General features: G+C 36.7%; 1 protein-coding gene and 1 long non-coding RNA gene across 3 annotated transcripts in view; one reads left to right on the top strand and one right to left on the bottom strand.

Annotated features, from left to right (window-relative positions):
- The window catches only part of LOC127845243 (splicing factor 3B subunit 3-like), a 179,385-nt gene that overhangs the window by 62,446 nt on the left and 96,160 nt on the right, over window positions 1-20,779 (top strand). The gene's annotated exons all lie outside the window — the stretch shown is intronic.
- Window positions 1,297-20,779, bottom strand: part of LOC127845248 (uncharacterized) — a 119,957-nt gene continuing 100,474 nt past the window's right edge. The window contains exon 4 of one of the 2 annotated variants that reach the window (XR_008033134.1): window positions 1,297-1,326. This is a non-coding gene — a long non-coding RNA (uncharacterized LOC127845248). The remainder of the gene's footprint in view (window positions 1,327-20,779) is intronic. The other variant, XR_008033136.1, reaches the window with a different exon arrangement.

Below are 20,779 nucleotides of genomic sequence, written 5' to 3'. Positions count from 1 at the left end.
AGGGCTTAGACTCTATAATTTATAATTAAAGTTCAGTTGTATTTGTAGTGGTTTTTTAAATATTATGCACATACGGTAAGATGTGCAAATCTACATTCATGTGAATATTTACTGAAATAATGTCAGAAGTATTTTGTATACATATTGTATTGTTTTCATTTAAATTTGTAATTCAAAAACTAGCATTTGCAGGTTTATTGTATTGAATAATTATTCATGTATATGACATTTTTAAATTTTACTTTAATAAGATTTTTCTCTGCATCAAAATGTTGTAAATTATTTGTCCATCATGGTCAATCATGTAAATAATTACAAATAAATTTTCTCTGACCTTTTGTTGTTATACTGGTAATTAATAGGCATAATTGTTGTGTGCCTTTATTTTGTGAATTAAGCTGAAAGTTTACCAACATGAAAACTAAGGTGTGTTGAATTTTATTTCATTTCCTTAATAATCCAGGGATTTGTGTCTTATCCTCTCTTGTGTTAAAGTAAGAAACAAATTGAAAAGGGATGTACCCTGGTATAATCATTTATCTTAAAATTGCTAGGTAATTTACAAATGAACAACAACTCGATCTTTTCTGAAGCTTTACTTTTCATCATAAATAATTATTATTAATTATACATAAACAGTTCACTGTCATGACAACAAATACTTTACCAAAATATGAGCAGTTAATTCAAAGGGAAAGGGGGCCATGATAGCCCCGAAGAAATGGCTTGAGTTTAAGGTACACAAATTGTTGAAGGCTTTGCCTGGTTTATAGCTTGATTGTGTACCCAAATTTGAACCTGGTTTTGTAAAGACAAACTTTCTGATAAACGCAGAAGGTTGTAATAATAAATATGGCTTCAAGATTGGTTACAAGGTTTCTAAGTTTATAGACAAGCTGACCTGATTTTTTTGTCCCCACTTGACAGATCAGATCGTGGCCTTGATGTAAGCAGGATAAACCTTTTCATTTAGATTGAACCAAAACTATAGTCTTTTAGTGTGGTCAAATTATTTATGTTAATAACATACAAAGCCAGACAAAGTTCAATCACACAAAAACTAATAATAGTAATAATATAATATTGTACGTGTTCAATATCTTTACAAAAATACATTTACATTCAATTGATTTTTATTTTGTCAATTTTTATCAACAAATCTGTACATGCATCATGAATTAAACATCTTGATCAATAATTGCAATGATTAAAAAAAACATATTCACAAAATATTAGCATTTCATGCGATTCTTTAAGAAAAAGAGGGCCATAAAGAGCTCCTCAGAGTTCAAGGGACGCCATTTGTGAAGGTCTTGACTCGATGACCTTGATATTGACCCACGATGACCCTTATTTCAACATGCCATAGATGATGGCCTAGATATGGACCCCATATGACCCTTATTTCAACATGCCATAGACGATGGCCTAGATATGGACCCCATATGACCCTAATTTCAACATGCCATAGATGATAACCTAGATATTGACCCACGATGACCCTTATTTCAACATGCCATAGATGATAACCTAGATATTGACCACACAGACCCTTATTTCAACATGCCATAGATGATGACTAAGATATTGACCCCACATGACCCTTATTTCAACATGCCTTAGATGATAACCTAGATATTGACCCCACATGATCCTTATTTCAACATGCCATAGATGATAACCTAGATATTGACCCACGATGACCCTTATTTCAACATGCCATAGATGATAACCTAGATATTGACCCACGATGACCCTTATTTCAACATGCCATAGATGATAACCTACATATTAACCACACAGACCCTTATTTCAACATGACATCGATGATAACCTAGATATTGACCCCACATGACCCTTATTTCAACATGCCATAGATGATAACCTAGATATTGAACCCACATGATCCTTATTTCAACATGCCATAGATGATAACCTAGATATTGACCACACATGACCCTTATTTCAACATGCCATAGATGATAACATAGATATTGACCCACATGACCCTTATTTCAACATGCCATAGATGATAACCTAGATATTGACCCACATGACCCTTATTTCAACATGCCATAGATATTGTCAAGATAAAACAATCTGAACAAGTTTCATCAAGGTTGAGTCATATGTCCTCTAGATTTGAACAAGGTTTTTCTAAAATTCGGCATGAAGACCTAAGTTTCAGATTTGAATGACCGAGATTGGAACTTCGCATGAATATTTATCATAAACATTTTGACCAAAGTTGATTCATTGGATGAAAAAGTTTGAATTACTGGACTCTACATGATTAAAGACACACAAATATAAATCAAGCTGTTTTTCAGTTCCAAAAATTACAATATGGAAATTCTTTGTGATTACCAAACACAGTTATGTTTGTGATTTTAGATAAATGAAAAGAACAAAACTGAAAGCCTGCATTTGAAATTTAAATAAGACAGGCAATAGCAGATATACAATTAATACACTTAATTTATCAATACACAACATTTAATCTTCAATCATCTATAAATAAACTTACACTTCACATAGCCATAAATTAAAAAAAATATTAGAAAAAATTAAGTTCAAAACTTTTTTTCAGGTAGGGAAACACAAAGATGCTGAATCTTTTAAATAATGGCTTTTTTGCAAATATGCGCATACTTTTCTAAAACCTCACACATGGACTTTTGACAATTAATGTAGACATTAAAAATTAAGTGTTTAAAGTCTGGCCCATCTACAGGTTTGTTTGTTGACATTCTGCTGTTTAGCCATGTCCATTTAAAGAAATATTTCTGCAGATAATCGTCAAAGCAGGTGATTCAAAGTGTAAATAAAGCAAGAAAAGGCTGGTTGCCTTTAACCACCAAGTATTTTTACCTCTAGTTCTTTGTATAACTTGTCTATATTGCAAGTAGGGATTTATTAATACTTTGAGGATTGTGAACTGTGCAAGAACTATTTTTGAAACCACAGATATCAACAGACAAGGTACAGCTCTTCATCTTTAAGCATTTCATGACGAGCTAAAGAAAAAGCTCTTTCTTTCAATCACTTCAAATGTCCCAAATATTTATTTTTCTTAAATTAATTTATAGTGCTTATGAATAATTTCAGTAAATATACATACATATAAATTCAATTTTTACAAGCAAAGATGTCTAATAATCATTTAAAAAATGAGTGGCGTTCTGAGAAAACTGGGCTTAATGCATGTGCCTAAAGTGGCGTCCCAGATTAGCCTGTGCAGTCCACACAGGCTAATCAGGGACGACACTTTTTGCCTAAATAGGATTTTTGCTTAGAATTGACTTCATTTGAACAAAAAATGTCATACAAGCGGAAAGTGTCGTCCCTGTCGTAGGATGACACTTTACGAACATGCATTCAGCCCAGTTTTCTCAGAACAAGGCTCACATAATTCAAATGATACACTGACATTCTTTACTTAAAATTGTACAATACATTGTAATCACTCTTTCGTCAACTGTTTTTTATATATGACTATATAATACTTGATTGACTCATGAGCAAAGTGATTAACCCTTGCAAGAAAATCATGAATGACAAACAGTTTAAACGCAAACGCACCAACACCAAGTAAACCAATATTTCCATTGTGGTCCTTTGTGCTGATGGCATGACATAGAGAGGCACTTATATAAATATTTAACATAATTGCATCAATAAAAATGAAAAACATAATTTAAATAAATAGTTAAATAATATGCAAATATACCTCAGACCATTTTAATACTTTAAATATCACAGAAATCATTATTAATTATGAGATTCTTAAAATACACTAAAAAAAGATTGTGAGAAATAATTTAAATATCACAGAAAGCATCATTTATTACAACATCCTAAAATACTAATAAAAAATGGAGAATGCATAACGTTTAAGGAAGATGGGATCAATTTTGATAAAAAAATGATGACTAAAAATGATTCCTCAAGCTGAAAAAACAAACAATACACATAAAAAGTTACAGATTTTCTAATGATATTAATGTCCCCCACAACTATAGTGGGGGACATATTGTTTTTGCCCTGTCTGTTGGTTGGTTGGTCTGTTGGTTTGCGCCAACTTTAACATTTGCAATAACTTTTGCAATATTGAAGATAGCAACTTGATATTTGGCATGCATATGTATCTTATGGAGCTGCACATTTTGAGTGGTAAAAGGTCAAGGTCATCCTTCAAGGTCAAAGGTCAAATATATAGTTTCAAAGCGGCGCAAAAGGGGACATAGTGTTTCTGACAAACACATATCTTGTTTAAATATGGCTTGAAAACAGAAAATCTATCAATCTGTTATACTGGAGGGTAAATTGTTCCATAATGAGCATCCCTTGTAACAAAAGGACTTTAACCCGAAACCTTTGACCTTGGGGACAGCAAATGCACCTTTTTTAGTTGACCTGGTCCTGTATGAATGAATAGATGCCTGTGGAATAAAATGTTCTCCCATATAGTCAGGGGCCAATCCATGTTTAACGTTCAACACATGGCCAAGAACAATCTGTTTTACACCTTTATTCACTGGAAGCCAGTTGAGCAATCGAAAATGTTCAGGCCCAATGTGTGCCCCCGCATCGAGACCTAGGACAAACTGTAATAACTTATTCTGGGTGGTTTGGAGCTTATTCTGTAACACTTTGGTAAGACTATGGTACCATATAGAGCAAGCATAATCAAAATGACACATTAAATCAAAGACATGACAAGAAGTTTCTTGGTTTGCTGAGTGAGATATTCTTTTATTCTATATAGATATTTTAACCTGGTGTTGACCTTCTGAATGACCGAACGAGCCATGGTATCAAATGACAAAGTTTAATCCAATGAAGCCCCTAGGCATTTGACTGAAGATGTAGATTCAATAATGGTTCCATTACAAGAAATATCGAGAGAAGAGTTTGACTGATTATATGCCTGGAACCAAATAGAATAAACTCCGTCTTACCTAAATGCAGAGACAACTAACCACAGACTAACCAGATGTAAATCCTCTTTCAATAACCTTTCAATATCAGTTTTACAATTACCATACACAATATGACCCAAGTCATCTGCATATAGGAGCTTATTTTTAACCACAGCAGACATATCATTAATATAGATCAAGAAGAGCAGGGGACCTAGAATTGACCATTGTGGAAGTCCACGACATGATATTGGGGCTGTACCTGAATGAGTGCCTGAAACATAAAAAAGTTGCTGTCTATCTGTAAAATATGATTTGAACCACCTTGAGATATCTACACCAAGACCTGCTGCACTTAATTTCATGAGAATTATAGAGTGATCTACAGTGTCGAAGGCCTTTTGGAGGTCTAAAAGAATCATTCCTACAAGATTACTTTTATCCATTTCCATCCTGATATAATAAGTCAGATGTATGAGACAGGTGTTCGTTGAATAACCACTTCTCAAACCAGACTGAAATTTATACAACAATTTGTTAACCTTGAAGTATGACTCAACCTGGTCATATACAACCTTTTGATATATTTTAGATATAATACTCAATATAGAGACTGGACGGTAGTTACCAACAGCGGTTTTGTCACTTTTCTTAAAAATTGGAACAACCCTAGCAGACTTGAGATCATCTGGAACACCACCCTGTATAAGAGACATATTAATACAGAACTGATGCTTTCCATTTTGCCAAAACTTGTTTTGTTACTGTACACTGCTTCTTATAAGGAAACAATTCAAACTAAAGATTTGTATTAAGATACATGTAAAGGCTGAATTTATAACAAACAAGAGATGTGTTTGTCAGAAACACAATGCCCCCTATTGCGCCGCTTTGAAATAAAATTTCAATATATCATTTGTCATTCCCTTGGGTTGTATTTTTTACTTTTAACCTTTAAGGATGATCTTGATCTTTCACCACTCAAAATGTGCAGCTAAATGAGATACACATGCATGCCAAATATCAAGTTGCTATCTTCAATATTGTTTAAGTTATGGCTAATGTTAAAGTTTTCGGACGGACTGACGGACGTACAGTTCAACTGCTATATGCCACCCTACCCGGGGCATAAAAACACTAAATTAACACACACAAACATATGAACTAACAAGCTTAAATAGGTATGTACAATTCTGTAAGGGTTTGGTCCCAAGTAATACAATATACTTACTACGCTAACAACCAATGAAATAAAAAAAATAAACACTATAAATCGACATAAAACCAATTAAACACAATGAAGCAATCATATCATGCACTAGTAAGACCCAATTAAGTCTACAACAAAATTGCTAAGAAATAAAAAAAAGTAGACTATTGTATAAAACTACCTGTATACTACAAACATGTACAGTAATACTCCAATTACTACAACAAGGGACAAAATTGTCACAAAACCAGGTTTTCATTGTGAAAAAAAATCTGATAAAGGGAGACAACTCAAACTGAACTTTTGAAATGAACAAACAAAATTAACCCCCTTTGTAAGTTTGTTTTAAAATAAATCTTTTTTTAGTCGTGGCGACCTTGACATTGGAGATATTGACGTGATTCTTTCGTGCGACACACCGTCCCATGATGGTGAACAAATGTGCCAAATGATTTTAAAATCTCATAATGAATGACATAGTTATAGCCCAGACAAGTTCATTTATGGCTATTTTTTACCTTTGAACTCAAAGTGTGACCTTGACCTTGGAGATATTGACGTATTTTTTTCGCGCGACACACCGTATAATGATGGTTAACAAATGTGCCAAATGATTTTAAAATCTCACAATGAACGACAAAGTTATGGCCCGGACAAGCTTGTTCCGCCCGCCCGCCAGCCAGCCAGCCAGCCCGCCCGCATTCGCCAATCTAATAACCAGTTTTTTCCTTCGGAAAACCTGGTTAAAAATGAAAATTGTATTCTTTTGAAAACTAGTAATTGAAACCAAAGCACTTGTGTTTCAATCATTCGAACAGATGAATATTATTACTTTGTTTTGGGGAAACCTGGGTTTAATGCATGTGTGTTAAGTGTCATCCCAGATGAGCCTGTGCAATTGGCGCAGGCTAATCAGCATAATCAGCACACCACCACACAGGTGGTTAGCGTGTGGCTATGATATTAATTAGTGAAAACATCATTTTGAATGATAAATAATCATATTATAACGAAAAATTAACTTTTCTGGAAAAAAATCACTATCAAATATATATATAAAACAAGGTATGCAACTCAAAATCAGCCCAAAACGGGGTGCATCGCTTTGAACAGCCATATCTTCATCAAATGTGCAGCGATTTTCACGATCTCGGTCTTATTCAACGCAGAAATGAATTTCCTTTCTGGAAATATATATGTCTTGCAATATTTTTTACAAATGCTGGGTCAACTTTTAAGAAATAACACGATACACAACACGCATGACCCAGTTGACAGTGATCATGCTGTCTTTATGAATGAAATCTCCAGTTGTAAAGACACACCTCCGCATTGGACCAATGAAATCACTCGTATTTTTAAATTGTCAGTTAGTTGAAATGTATGTAAACAAAGGTTTCAAACGGCGCTGGACAGTTAGTCTTGATGCATAATGTAACGACAAGAACGGTAATAATGTTTTTTCATACGTTTTATTGAATTATGGTATCGAACTATATGAACTTTGTAGGGAAGTTGCCCTTTACTCCGTGAAGATTTCAGTCTAATAGACTGCATGATCACTGTCAACTGGGTCATGCGAGTTGTGTATCGCGTTATTTCTTAAAAGTTGACCCAGCATTTGTAGAAATATTGCAAAACATATACATTTCCAGAAAGGAAATTCATTTCTGCGTTGAATAAGACCGAGATCGTGAAAATCGCTGCACAATTGATGAAGATATGGCTGTTCAAAGCGATGCACCCCGTTTTGGGCTGATTTTGAGTTGCATACCTTGCTATATATATATTTGATAGTGAATTTTGTTTTTTTTTTTCAGAAAAGTTAATTTTTCGTTATAATATGATTATTTATCATTCAAAATGATGTTTTCACTAATTAATATCATAGCCACACGCTAACCACCTGTACACCACAATGGAACCATCAGCACACCATCACGGCTACACATCACTTTGGCATCATGGTTACACACCATCTTGCATGAACGCTACACTGACTCCATCCCTTTCTAGACCACAAACCGTCGACCCCCACAACTCCCGTAGACAATTACTCCCGACCCTTGCAAACACAAGTCCCCTGCACAGAGAGGCTCACTTGACTTGGAATGAGTTGGGAGCCATCTGTCTGTTGGGCACCCAAAGAAAAAACACGTCACTGCAAACAGAAATACTAGCATTCACTGCACACTTTACTATTAATATAACAAACAATACAAAACAGTCAAAATCTGTTTCACTCTGTGTCGCATTACCTATAAACTATGGATTAGGTCCATGCATCAGTCTCTTGTTCAGGTGGAGTCCTCCTTCATTAGATGTTTCGGCGCTATCAACGACATCTTCCGGAGGTGCTGTCCACTGCTGCTCTCTCATCTTCCATAACCGTACTAAGGTTGATACTGCTTTCTTGCATATATCTGCTATCGCCTGTCTCCTTTCTATTCCAGTGATGCCAAGTACTCCATTAGCCTCCGAGAGTGACTTCCCGGCGAAGCCCCGACTGCAAACCTCGATAGGGAAGTTCCAGGTCTCCCATCCTTGTTGTCGGCACTTATCAAGTAGCGACTGATATTTGGCCTTCTTTCTCTTATGTGCCCCCTCCATTCCATCTTCCCAAGAAACTGTCAGTTCCACAAGCACTAGCTTCTTCGTTTCTCTTGACAGCAACAACACGTCAGGACGTAGATTGGCTGTGGCAATGTCTGGTGGGAATTTCAGCTGCTTCTTCAGGTCTACCATCAGTTCCAAGTCCCTCGCTGAATCTAGGATGCCTGCATTTGTAGACCTGTTGTTGCTTGGTGCTGATCTTTCCTCTTTAACAATATTGATGAAGGTTGGCCTTGTCTGCTTTGGTGCCTTCTTTAGTGCCGCATCAAAGCTGGCTGCAATCACGCCGAGGATCTTGTCCTGACGCCATCCGTATCTCCCGCTCGTAAATGCTTTGCATTTATTTAGTATTTAGTTGAAAGTATATCAAATGCCACAACTATCATAGTTCCTATAAGTTAAAATTTACCAATTTGCAAATGAAACAAGAGCTGTCAGAAGACAGCGCGCTCGACTTTTCGAGTGCTTGACAGTATAACGTAAGCCATTTTGGGGAAATTGTTCATATTCAATAAGGTCAAGGTATTATATTAATTTTTTATAGTCATATTCTAACTGGAAGAGGACCATAATTCAAACATATTGATCGCTTATGTTTTAAAGAAGTGGTACATTATAGACGATTCTGAGTTCAGGTATATTTTCCACAATCTATTGAACATTTGTAAAGACATAAAACAAACTAATAAAATTATATTTCAAGTTTGATAGCAATAGCTTTGGTGGTATGGTTGGACGGTCTTTCAAAAATAAAATAATAAAGATAAATATTTGTGTTTTTTTACCATGCTTAAAAAAATCTTTTTCTGGGGGATGGAGAGGGGGAATAATGTGGGGGTGTGGTCATTTATTAGATGATATTTCAAAAATAAGAGAAAACAAGAGGGCCTGAAAGGCCCAAAGTCGCTCACCAGAGATTCAAAGGAACAAACCTGTTCTGTGCAGCCCAAGATGTCATTAGAACAAATATTCTAACCAACTTTCATGAATAGTAAACACCCTGGCGGCAACGTTTATCAACAGACTTGAAACATTTTTGTACACATCCAAAATATCATTAAAACAAATATTCTGACCAAGTTTCATGAAGATTGGGCAAAAAAGGTGACTTTAAGAGTGTTAACACGTTTTTACAATAGCCATAAGGAAAAATGCCCCGCCCCCTGTTGGACATGACTTTCAACCAACTGGAACAATTTTTCAACTCGTCCAAAATATCATTAAGACAATTCTTGTGACCAAGTTTCATGAAGATCAGACAATAAATGTGGCCTCTAGAGTGTAAACAATAAGGCTGCAACGAATCCAAAAAATTTGTTCGGATCCAAATCCGAATCCAAATATGGTTTCTTACTGTTTTTCGGATCTGGATTCATCAGATAAGAGAAAATGAGAATTGTATGTCTAAATTAAAGAAATGAATGTTTTAGAAGTATAATTTGACTACAAAGCATTATACCTTTATTAACAAAAAACATAACAAAGTTATCGTTTAAAATTGTAGCCATGTCAAAACAAAACGAAACCTTAATGTTTATTCACTTAATCGTTTGCTTGTTAACATACACTGTTCACTGTTCATACAGTTTGATGTTTGTTTTCACAAAAATTAACATATCAACATTGTCCGGGTCCAGGCTAGTCCATATAAACGGACTCCCAGAGCCTTTGATAATTTTTGCTATGGCGGCTCTGGCAGTCCATATGCACCCCTTCATAAACATGGGTGCAGTTCAGCGCAGCGAATCCGTGCGCTTCACTAAACAGACGTCGTTCGTGACAAATTTAGGAAAATAATGAATAAACTTCATAAACATGTTAAATTTACCTGAATGGCAACCTACGGATGTTATCCTTTGCATGCACCCTATAAAAACACGACGATGTTTTAACACACTTTTCCCGCTGACATGTTTATGTTTAAATTTGAAACAGTATGATCTGTATCGAATACCACATCGTTATCGACTTTATAGGCTGGAGCACATAACCCGACGTGCAAAATATTGGTGTACTGCGACCTAACCAATATTGAGTCAATTTTCCAATATGGCGGATACAGCGTACAAAAACAAAACCTAAGTCAATAAAATCAATTATTTATTGCTTTAATGGTACCATTTAGATAAATGTGTGGTTTAGATAGGTAAACTTTAAAAAGTTCTTGCAATATCAGTGTTCCTTAACCCTTGCATTGTTGATAACATTTTACACCCATGGACAAAAGAGAGCGCATTGCAACTCGAAGCAGCCCATTGGGCTATAAAGCTTAGATTTGAATAATTGCAACTAGGTCCAGGCAAGCCCTATGAGCACTGACGAGGTCTCCTGCTGTGGAGAAGATTCTCTCACTGGGCACTGAGGTTCCTTGCATCACAAGATAGCATTTAAACTTAGTATATGACGAAAGATGCTTTCAAGACATTACATGATGCAGGAACACAATTTGACAGGTCGCTAAATTATGCAAAATTTACCTGAATAACCTTCTAGCAACACTGGATCCACTATTGTTGTTTTTAATACAACTCAGAAAGACAATAAGGATTGAAAACTTTCTTATTGCCATTAGGAATTGCATTTGTAATGTGTAAATCCTCCATGATTTCGAATTAGTTTTGCTTTCGGGGCTCATTACGGAATGTCCAATGACACTCTTATACAATAAAAGCCGAAGGATCTCGAATGATCTGCTATTTGACTGTCACTCGTCAATAAATATCGACTATTACACGTTTGATTTATCTTTTAAACAGAACAAGTCTGTATAAAAATCAATACTTGTGAAAACAGCGCTAGGTTACATACAACTATGAAAATAAATATCTGGAACCTAAATTTCCAGGGGTGGATCCGTACCCGCGAATCTGAAGTTGGATCCGATATCATTGGATATTTCGGGTACCTGTTGCAGCCCTAGTAAACAAGGTTTTTCTATAGCCATATAAGGCAAAATGCACCGCCCACCGGTGCCCATGTTTTTCATCCAACCGTAACTATTTTTCAACTCATCTTTGATATCATTGAGGCAAATCTTCTGACCAAGTTTCATGATGGTCGGACAATAAATGTGGCATCTAGAGTGTTAACAAGGTTTTACTATAGCTATATAAAGACAAGAGGACTGAAAGGTCCAAAGTCGCTCACCTGAGATTCAAAGGAACTAACCTGTTCTGTGCAGCCCAAGATGTCATTAGAACAAAATGTTTTTACCAACTTTCATGACTAGTGAACACCCTGGCAGCCAAGTTTTTCAACAGACCAGAACAATGTTCATACACATCCAAGATATCATTTAAACAAATATTCTGACAAAGTTTCATGAAGATTCATAAGTCCATGTAAGGAAAAATTGCCCGCCCCCCTGGTGGCCATGTTTTTCTAGCAACTGAACCATTTTTTAACTTGTCCAAGATATCATTGGGGCAAATCTTCTGACAAAGTTTCATGGTGATCGGACAATAAATATGGCTTCAAGAGTGTTAACAAGGTTTTACTATAGCTATATAAGGAAAAATGCCACGCTCCCTGGGCGGCCATTTTTTTCCACCAACCGGAACAATTTTCGAACTCATCATTACGACAAATCGTATGACCAAGTTTCATGACGATCGGACAATAAATGTGGCCTTTAGTGTGTATAAGGTTTTACTAAAGCAATATATACCCATTTTCGGACAAATGCCCCGCCCCCTGGTGGCCATGTTTTTGAAGCAAGATATCATTGGGACAAATCATCTGAGCAGTGCTTTCCATGGGATTTTTTTCAGACGCCCCGGGGCCGTTTAGGGGGGGGGGGTACTTATTACTTTTCCTGTCGCTACTCATTACCGGATAATCTCGTATATTCCAGTTTAAAAAGCAACATCTGGTAAATATGTATGATAAAAGTGCCCAAGAATTTCGAGAAACACAAACATTCGCCATTTTTCTTAAGTATCAAATACATTTTGGCATATGTTACTATTTAAAGATATGATGAAATGCCGGAGCGTTTTTTTCCTCTGAACACGCGTTAATCGCCTGACGTGATGTTCTCCTTTTTATACAACACAAAATACACCCACACTTTCCATGCGACATTCTACATGTCTGCATAATTTTCGCGCGCTTTTTATTGAGACAAAGGACAAAGCACTGTTTATTTGACGCTAGAATTTGTTAATATTTGTTAGCATTAAAATTGGGAAGCGTGTTTCGGATTTTGATCAAAATTAAATACTCATTTGAGAATCGACAGAAACATTTACAGTTGTGCGTAATTAATTCAACGATAATTTGTTAAAGCGCATTACGAGTGGAATACATGTTTTGATCATATTATGCACGAAATGCACAATATTCACGAGGATTACACCCGGTTGCCATCAGTCTTGATGATCTGAGCAAGTTTCATGAAGATAGGAAAAAAGTGGCCTCTAGAGTGTTAACAAGGTTTTAGTATAGCCATATAAGGAAAAATGCCCCGCCCCCTGGCGGCCATTTTTTCAACCAACCGGCATCATTTTTGAACTCGTGCAAGATATTATTGGGATAAATATTCTGACCAAGTTTCATGAAGATCGAACAATAAATGTGGCCTCTAGAGTGTTAACAAGATTTTACTATAGCCATATATAGCCATATAGGGAAAAATGTCCCGCCCATTGGCGGCCATGTTTTTCAAGCAAACGTAACCATTTTCGAAATCATCCAAGAAATTATTGAGACCAATCATCTGACCAAATTTCATGAAGATTGGACAATAAATGTGGCCTCTAGTGTGTTAAAAAGATTTTACTAAAGCCATATATAGCCATATAAGGAAAAATGCCCCGCCACCTGGTGGCCATGTTTTTAAAGCAACCGAAACTATTTCCGAACTCATGCAAGATATCATTGGGATAAAAATTCTGACCAAGTTTTATGAAGATCGGAAAATAAATGTGGCCTCTAGAGTGTTAACAAGGTTTTACTTTAGCCATATAAGGAAAAATGCTCTGCCCCCTGGCGGCCATGTTTTTTAACCAAAGGGCATTATTTTTAAACTCGTCCAGGAGAATTTTTGGATGAATCTTCTGACCAAGTTTCATGAAGATTGGACAATAAATGTGGCCTCTAGAGTGTTAACAAGGTTTTAATATAGCCATATAAGGAAAAATGCCCCGCCCCCTGGCGGCCATGTTTTTCAACCAACCGGCATCATTTTCAAACTTTTCCATGATATTATTGGGATGAATCTTCTGACCATATTTCATGAAGATTGGAAACAAATGTGGCCTCTAGAGTGTTAACAAGACTTTACTACAGCCAATATAGCCATATAAGGAAAAAAGCCCCGCCCCTTGGCAGCCATGTTTTTCAAGCAAAGGTTACCATTTTTAAACTCATCCAAGATATCATTGGGACAAATCTTCTGAGCAAGTTTCATGAAGATCGGAAAATAAATGTGACCTCTAGAGTGTTAACAAGGTTTTACTATAGCCATATTTGGAAATGCCCCGCCCCCTGGTGGCCATGTTTTTCAACCAACCGGCATCATATTCGAACTCGTTCAAGATATTATTGGGATGAATCTTCTTACCAAGTTTCATGAAGATCAGACAATAAATGTTGCCTCTAGAATGTTAACAAGATTTTACTATAGCCATATATAGCCATATTAGGAAAAGTGCCCCGCCCTTGGCAGCCATATTTTTCAAGCAAACGTAACCATTTTGGACTCATCCAAGATATCATTGAGACCAATCTTCTGACCAATTTTAATGAAGATTGGACAATAAATGTGGCCTCTAGAGTGTTAACAAGGCAAATGTTGACTTCGTATGACGGACGACGGACAACGGACAAAAGCTCACCATGAGCACATTGAGCTCAGGTTTAAAATATGAATAACTTTTTAAGTAATCGCAGGATCCAAAAAAGTGTGACTGACTGACAGACAGACTGACACACAGAGCGCAAACCATTCACCGGTAGGGGACAAATAATTACTATAAATGTGTAACATACTCTTTCATATTTTATTTTGAAGATACCCCCATAATTATCCCCAGAAAACAAACCTTCTCAACACCCTATTTTTTTTTCTTTCAGAGGGTGGCTTTTATCATATCAAAGGCAGTTACCGCTATCAAAGTCTTAACCCATAAAATAAACGCACTAATGATGCTTTGTGTTTTTACTTCTCGCGACTCGAAACGACTGACACGTGACCATTGTTTTCAGATCAAACATTACTTTCGGAGTGAAATATACTGGAGGTTGGTCATTATGGACAATGGACAGTTATTCTCAAGTATAATATGGAGTGAGTATTGTCGAAAGGAATCCAGTCTTACTGTTGTCTGCAATTGACCGTTATTCTTAAGTATTATATAGAGTGATTTTCGTCGGGGAAACTCCAGACTGACAGTTGACTGGCATTGACCGTTATTCTCAAGTGACCATTAGGTAAGTTTTGACTGTACCCCCTGAATGCAGGTTGTCCCTTTACCATTCAGAAGCAAAGTTAAAATGGCTATATGCAACCAGCATAAAACGAGAACAGCCTGCAAGAAACTCGCAGGCCGCTCAGGCATTATGCTCTTTGCTGGTCATCATAACCTTAAAATTGGATATGATGCCTTTAAAAAATGATTATAGCAATAAAGGCATTTATTTAAATGAGATTTTCTGATATAATAAAATTGCATCAAATCCGTATCTGAGTGGTAAAGGTTTACAACATCACAGTGCTTTCGCTCACATTGACAACTTCCAGCTTAGTCTCCATGGGTGGGGGCCCAGGAGGGGGCCGCAGGGGGCTGGCTAAACTGGCTGCTACTTATAAAGGGGGATGGAAAACTCCTGAAATGTTACAAACAGTGCAGGTAGCAAATAAGACATTTTAGTCTGAATTATGGTTATGGCTGTCATCCTCCAATTTTCATACAATTGATCATGAAGTTCATTTTATTCATCATCTGTATATGTTAGTTGAGCACAACTCTAGCATACCATGTCATGTTCCAGAATTATAATAACACGTATGTCAATTGTGAAAAAAAACACGTGTATGGTTTGTATGTCCGTATAGGCGAGATCAATATAAAACTGATTAATAAAAAGTTATATTCACATTGACATTTTGAGATATAGATAAATGTATGTATTTTTTAACTGTGTGTAAATGACATAAAACAAAGTTTACGTCAATAAAATATTCTCACTGACTGTCTGTTTGCTATATGCACCAGTAATTTTCTAACATTAACACATTCATATATAGTAATAGGGTGTATTGTTCATGGAAATAAGCAACATTTTCCTACTTAAGAACTGATTCCATTTCCGCATGACACACTGTCCAATGATTGTGAACAAATGTACCAAGTAATTTTAAAATGTCACAATGAATGATATAGTTATTGCCCTGACAAGATCATTTATGGCCATTTTTTGACGTTTGAACTCAAAGTGTGTCCTTGACCTTGCAGATATTAACGTAATTCTTTCGCATGACACACCCTCCAATAATTGTGAACAAATGTACCGAGTAATTTTAAAATCTCACAATGAATGACATAGTTATGGCCCGGACTGTCTGTTTTCTATATGCACCAGTAATTCTCTAACATTGACATATTCATACATAGTAATAGGGTGTATTGTTCACGGAAATATGCACCTTTTTCATATTTAAGAACGGATTTCATTTCTGCAAAGTTAAACAAAGGATGTCTTTGTCAGAAACACAATGATCCTTTGAATTAATTTTTTGTATTACATCACTTAAAAAAAATTACTACCCTTTTGAAAATGATCTGTACCTGCCAAATGATATAAAATATAAATGATCTACCTTTAAAGCTTGTTACTTCCCCTGGATTTTGTTTTTTGACCTTTGACCTTGAAGGATAACTTTGACCTAGCCAAATATCATCTTCAATATTGCAAAAGTTATGGCCAATGTTAAAGTTTTCGGACGGACGAACTGACTGACAGACAGACGGACGAAATGACGGGCGGATCAACTGCTATATGCCACCCTACCGGGGACATAAAAAACAATAGGGACTGAAAGGCCCAAAGTCGCTCATCTGAGACAACAAGATATTATTTGGAAAAATCTTCTGACCAAGTTTCATGAAGATTGGACAATAAATGTGGCCTCTTGTGTGTTAACAAGGTTTAACTATAGCCATATATAGCCAAATAAGGAAAAATACCCCGACCCTGGTGGCCGTGTTTATAAAGCAACCAAAATCATTTTCGAACTCATCCAAGATATCATTCGGACAAATCTTCTGACCAACTTTCATGATGATCGGAAAATAAATGTAACCTCTAGAGTGTTAACAAGGTTTAACTATAGCCAAATAAGGAAAAATGCCCCGCCCCCGTAGTGGCCATGTTTTTCAACCAACCGGCATCATTTTGAACTAGTTCAAGATTTTATTGGGATGAATCTTCTTACCGAGTTTCATGAAGATCGGACTTAATGTGGTCTCTATAGTGTTAACAAGATTTTAATATAGCCATATATAGCCATATAAGGAAAAATGCCCCGCCCCTTGCAGCCATGTTTTTCAAGCAAACGTAACCATTTTCGAACAACTCCTCCAAGATATCAATAAGACAAATCTTCTGACCATATTTCATGAAGAGTGGACAAAAAATGTTGCCTCAAGAGTGTCAACAAGGTTTTAAAAAAGCCATATAAAGCCATACAAGGAAAAATGCCCAGCCCCCTGGTGGCCATGTGTTTAAAGAAACCAAAATCATTTTCAAACTCATCCAAGATATCATTGGGACAAATCTTCTGAGCAAGTTTCGTGAAGATCGGAAAATAAATGTGGCCTCTAGAGTGTTAACAAGGTTTTACTATAGCCATATAAGGAAAAATGCGCCGCCTCCTGGCGGCCATGTTTTTCAATCAAAGGGCATCATTTTTGAACTCGTCCAAGAAATTTTTGGGATGAATCTTCTGACCAAGTTTCATGAAGATTAGACAATAAATGTGGCCACTATAGAGTGTTAACAAGATTTTACTATAGCCATATAAGGAAAAAAGCCCCGCCCCTTGGCAGTTATGTTTTTCAAGCAAAGGTTACCATTAGGAACTCATCCAAGATATCGTTGGGACAAATCATCTGAGCAAGTTTCATGAAGATTGGATAATAAATGTGGCCTCTAGAGTGTTAACAAGGTTTTAGTATAACCATATAAGGAAAAATGCCCCGCCCCCTGACGGCCATGTTTTTAAACAAACCAGCATCATTTTCGAACTCGTCCAAGATATTATAAGAATAAATCGTCTGACCAATTTTCATGAAGATTTGGCAATAAATGTGGTCTCTAGAGTGTTAACAAGATTTTACTATAGCCAGATTTAGCCATATAAGGAAAATGCCCCGCCCCATTGGCAGCCATGTTTTTCAATCAAACGTAACCATTTTCAAACTCATCCAAGATATTATTAAGACCAATCTTCTGACCAAATTGCATTAAGATTGGACAATAAATGTGACCTCTATAGAGTTAACAATGCAAATGTTGACGCGTATGACGCACGACGCCGGACGGACGACGCACGGCGGACAAAAGGCGATCACAAAAGCTCTCAATGAGCATGTTGTGCTCAGGTGAGCTAAAAAGTGGACAGGGACTTTAAACTAATGAAATAATACTAACATACTAAGTATATCAACAGATTGAATATATCAACATTTCGAGTGCATCACATAGTGACTATTTGTAAAGGGTATACAGACTATAAACGTACCTTTCCATAGGTGGAGGTCTGTATCGCTCTTGGTCATCTGAAACATGTCCACCATTATCAGGTAATATACTTAACCAACTAAGCCTTAAACTAACTAACAATTACCCTCTGAAAATTGTTACTATGGTATTAGTAAAAAGGTTATAGATACAGCATAATACGATTCCTCTGAAAAAATCTTTGTAGTTAAGGCATAAATTTATGTCATGAGTATTAAGTTCTTAACCGAAAAAAATATCTCTTTCCCTGGAGCTCTGCACACTAATAAGAATGCCCTAGTTTTCTCCCAACCTGCACCCCTACCATGACGTGATGGTGGTGGAGCCCCGTGCATATAGCCGTGCTCAGACCTTGGTGGCATAAGTCCGGGCTCACTGCGACCTTCGAAAAAAACCATCCGGATGCTGTCCGGGCCGGTATTCAGTCTCACCCCTCTGACCGAACCTTCCTTCCGGCTTATCCGGAGGGTATCTCGTTTCCCTCTTTTCTCCTGCCCCTGGATTCTGAATGCTCTGGCTGCTGGTTATGTGTGCGTAGTCAATTACTGCTGGTAACTGGAACCGGCTGGTCTCCTCTGCTGGTTCCCCTGCTTTTGTCCGAATGCCCGTAGGCTATTGTCTCTGCGGGCCGGAATCCTGCCCTGTCTTCATCAGACGGGAGTGGTCGGAAGGCATCCAATCGGTCACGATCCTCATTTTGCCTGGGTGAAATATATTCACAATGAATACCAGGTGGTCAATTATAATTATACATCCGACACATAATATATCTAGTTTTCAAAACTAAATCTTTGTCACAGACGTGACGTATCCCCCCACAAGCTGCATTGACACAGTATATTTTGCATTCTGTCTTCACAAAACAAGAGAAGCTAATTTATGGCGACTTTTAAAAAATATTATGTCATCATTTATTGCCATTTTGACCTTTGATCCCTTGAATTTTTTGGCAAGATACGCCGTCCAATGACTGTGAACAAAATTAATGTACATAATCATTTTAAAATCTCATTATGAATAGCATGGTTATGGCCCAGACAAGCTCATTATTTTATTAACGTTTATGACCTTTGAACTTCAAGTATGACCTTGACTATAGAGATATCGACCTAATTCTTTCGCATGGCAGACTGTCCAATGATTGTGAACACATGTATCGAGTAATGTTTAAATATCACAATGAATGACAGTTATGGCCCGGACAAGATCATTTATGGCCATTTTTTGACTTTTGAATTCAAAGTGTGACCTTGACCTTGGAGATGTCGACATAATTCTTTCGCATGACACACTGTCCAATGATTGTGAACAAATATACCGAGTAATTTTAAAATGGCACAATTAATGACATAGTTATGGCCCGAACAAATCATGTTAAGCTATTTTTGACCTTTGAACTCAAAGTGTGACCTTGACGTTGCAGATATCGATGTAATTCTTTCGAATGACACACTGTCTAATTATTGTGAAAAAATATGCCAAATGGTTTAAAAATCTCACAATGAACGACATAGTTATGGCCCGAACAAGATCATGTATGGCCATTTTGTACCTTTAAACTCAAAGTGTGACCTTGACCTTGGAGATATCGACGTAATTCCTTCGCATGTCACACCGTCCAATGATGGTGAACAAATGTGCAAAATGATTTTAAAATCTCACAATGCACGACATAGTTATGGCCCGGACAAGCTCATTTATGGCAATTTTTGACCTTTGAAATCAGAGTGTGACCTTGACCTTGGAGATATCGACGTAATTCTTTCGCATGACACACCATCCAATGATGATGAACAAATGTGTCTAATGATTGTTAAGTCTCACAATAAATGACTAAGTTATGGCCCGGACAAGCTCATTTATGGGCAGCTCCAAGTGTGACCTTGACTTTGGGGATATCGGCATACTTCTTTCGCATGACACACCGTCCCATGATGGTGAATTAATGTACCAAGTCATTTTAAAATCTAATGATAAATGACATAGTTATGGTCAGGACAAACTTCGGTTTAAAACGCACTCCCGTGACCTAGTTTTTGACCCGGCATGACCCATATTCAAACATTACCTAGACATCATCTTGATACAACTTCTGACCAAGTTTGGTGAAGATCGGATTAAATTTTCTGAACAGACAGACCGACCGACAGACCGACAAAGTGACTCCTATATAGCCCCCATTGGTAATGGGGGTATAATAAGAAATGTAGAAATGTTAAGTGGACAAATATCACCATAAATCATATAAACATATCATACTTGAGCAAAAAAAATGGCAGGGGGTCTTAAA

The sequence above is a fragment of the Dreissena polymorpha genome, chromosome 9 (genome assembly GCF_020536995.1).
Source record: "Dreissena polymorpha isolate Duluth1 chromosome 9, UMN_Dpol_1.0, whole genome shotgun sequence".
Taxonomy (NCBI): Eukaryota; Metazoa; Mollusca; class Bivalvia; order Myida; family Dreissenidae; genus Dreissena; species Dreissena polymorpha.
The sequence above is the reverse complement of the archived record's forward strand: the minus strand, read 5'-3'. Positions and strand labels throughout refer to the sequence as shown.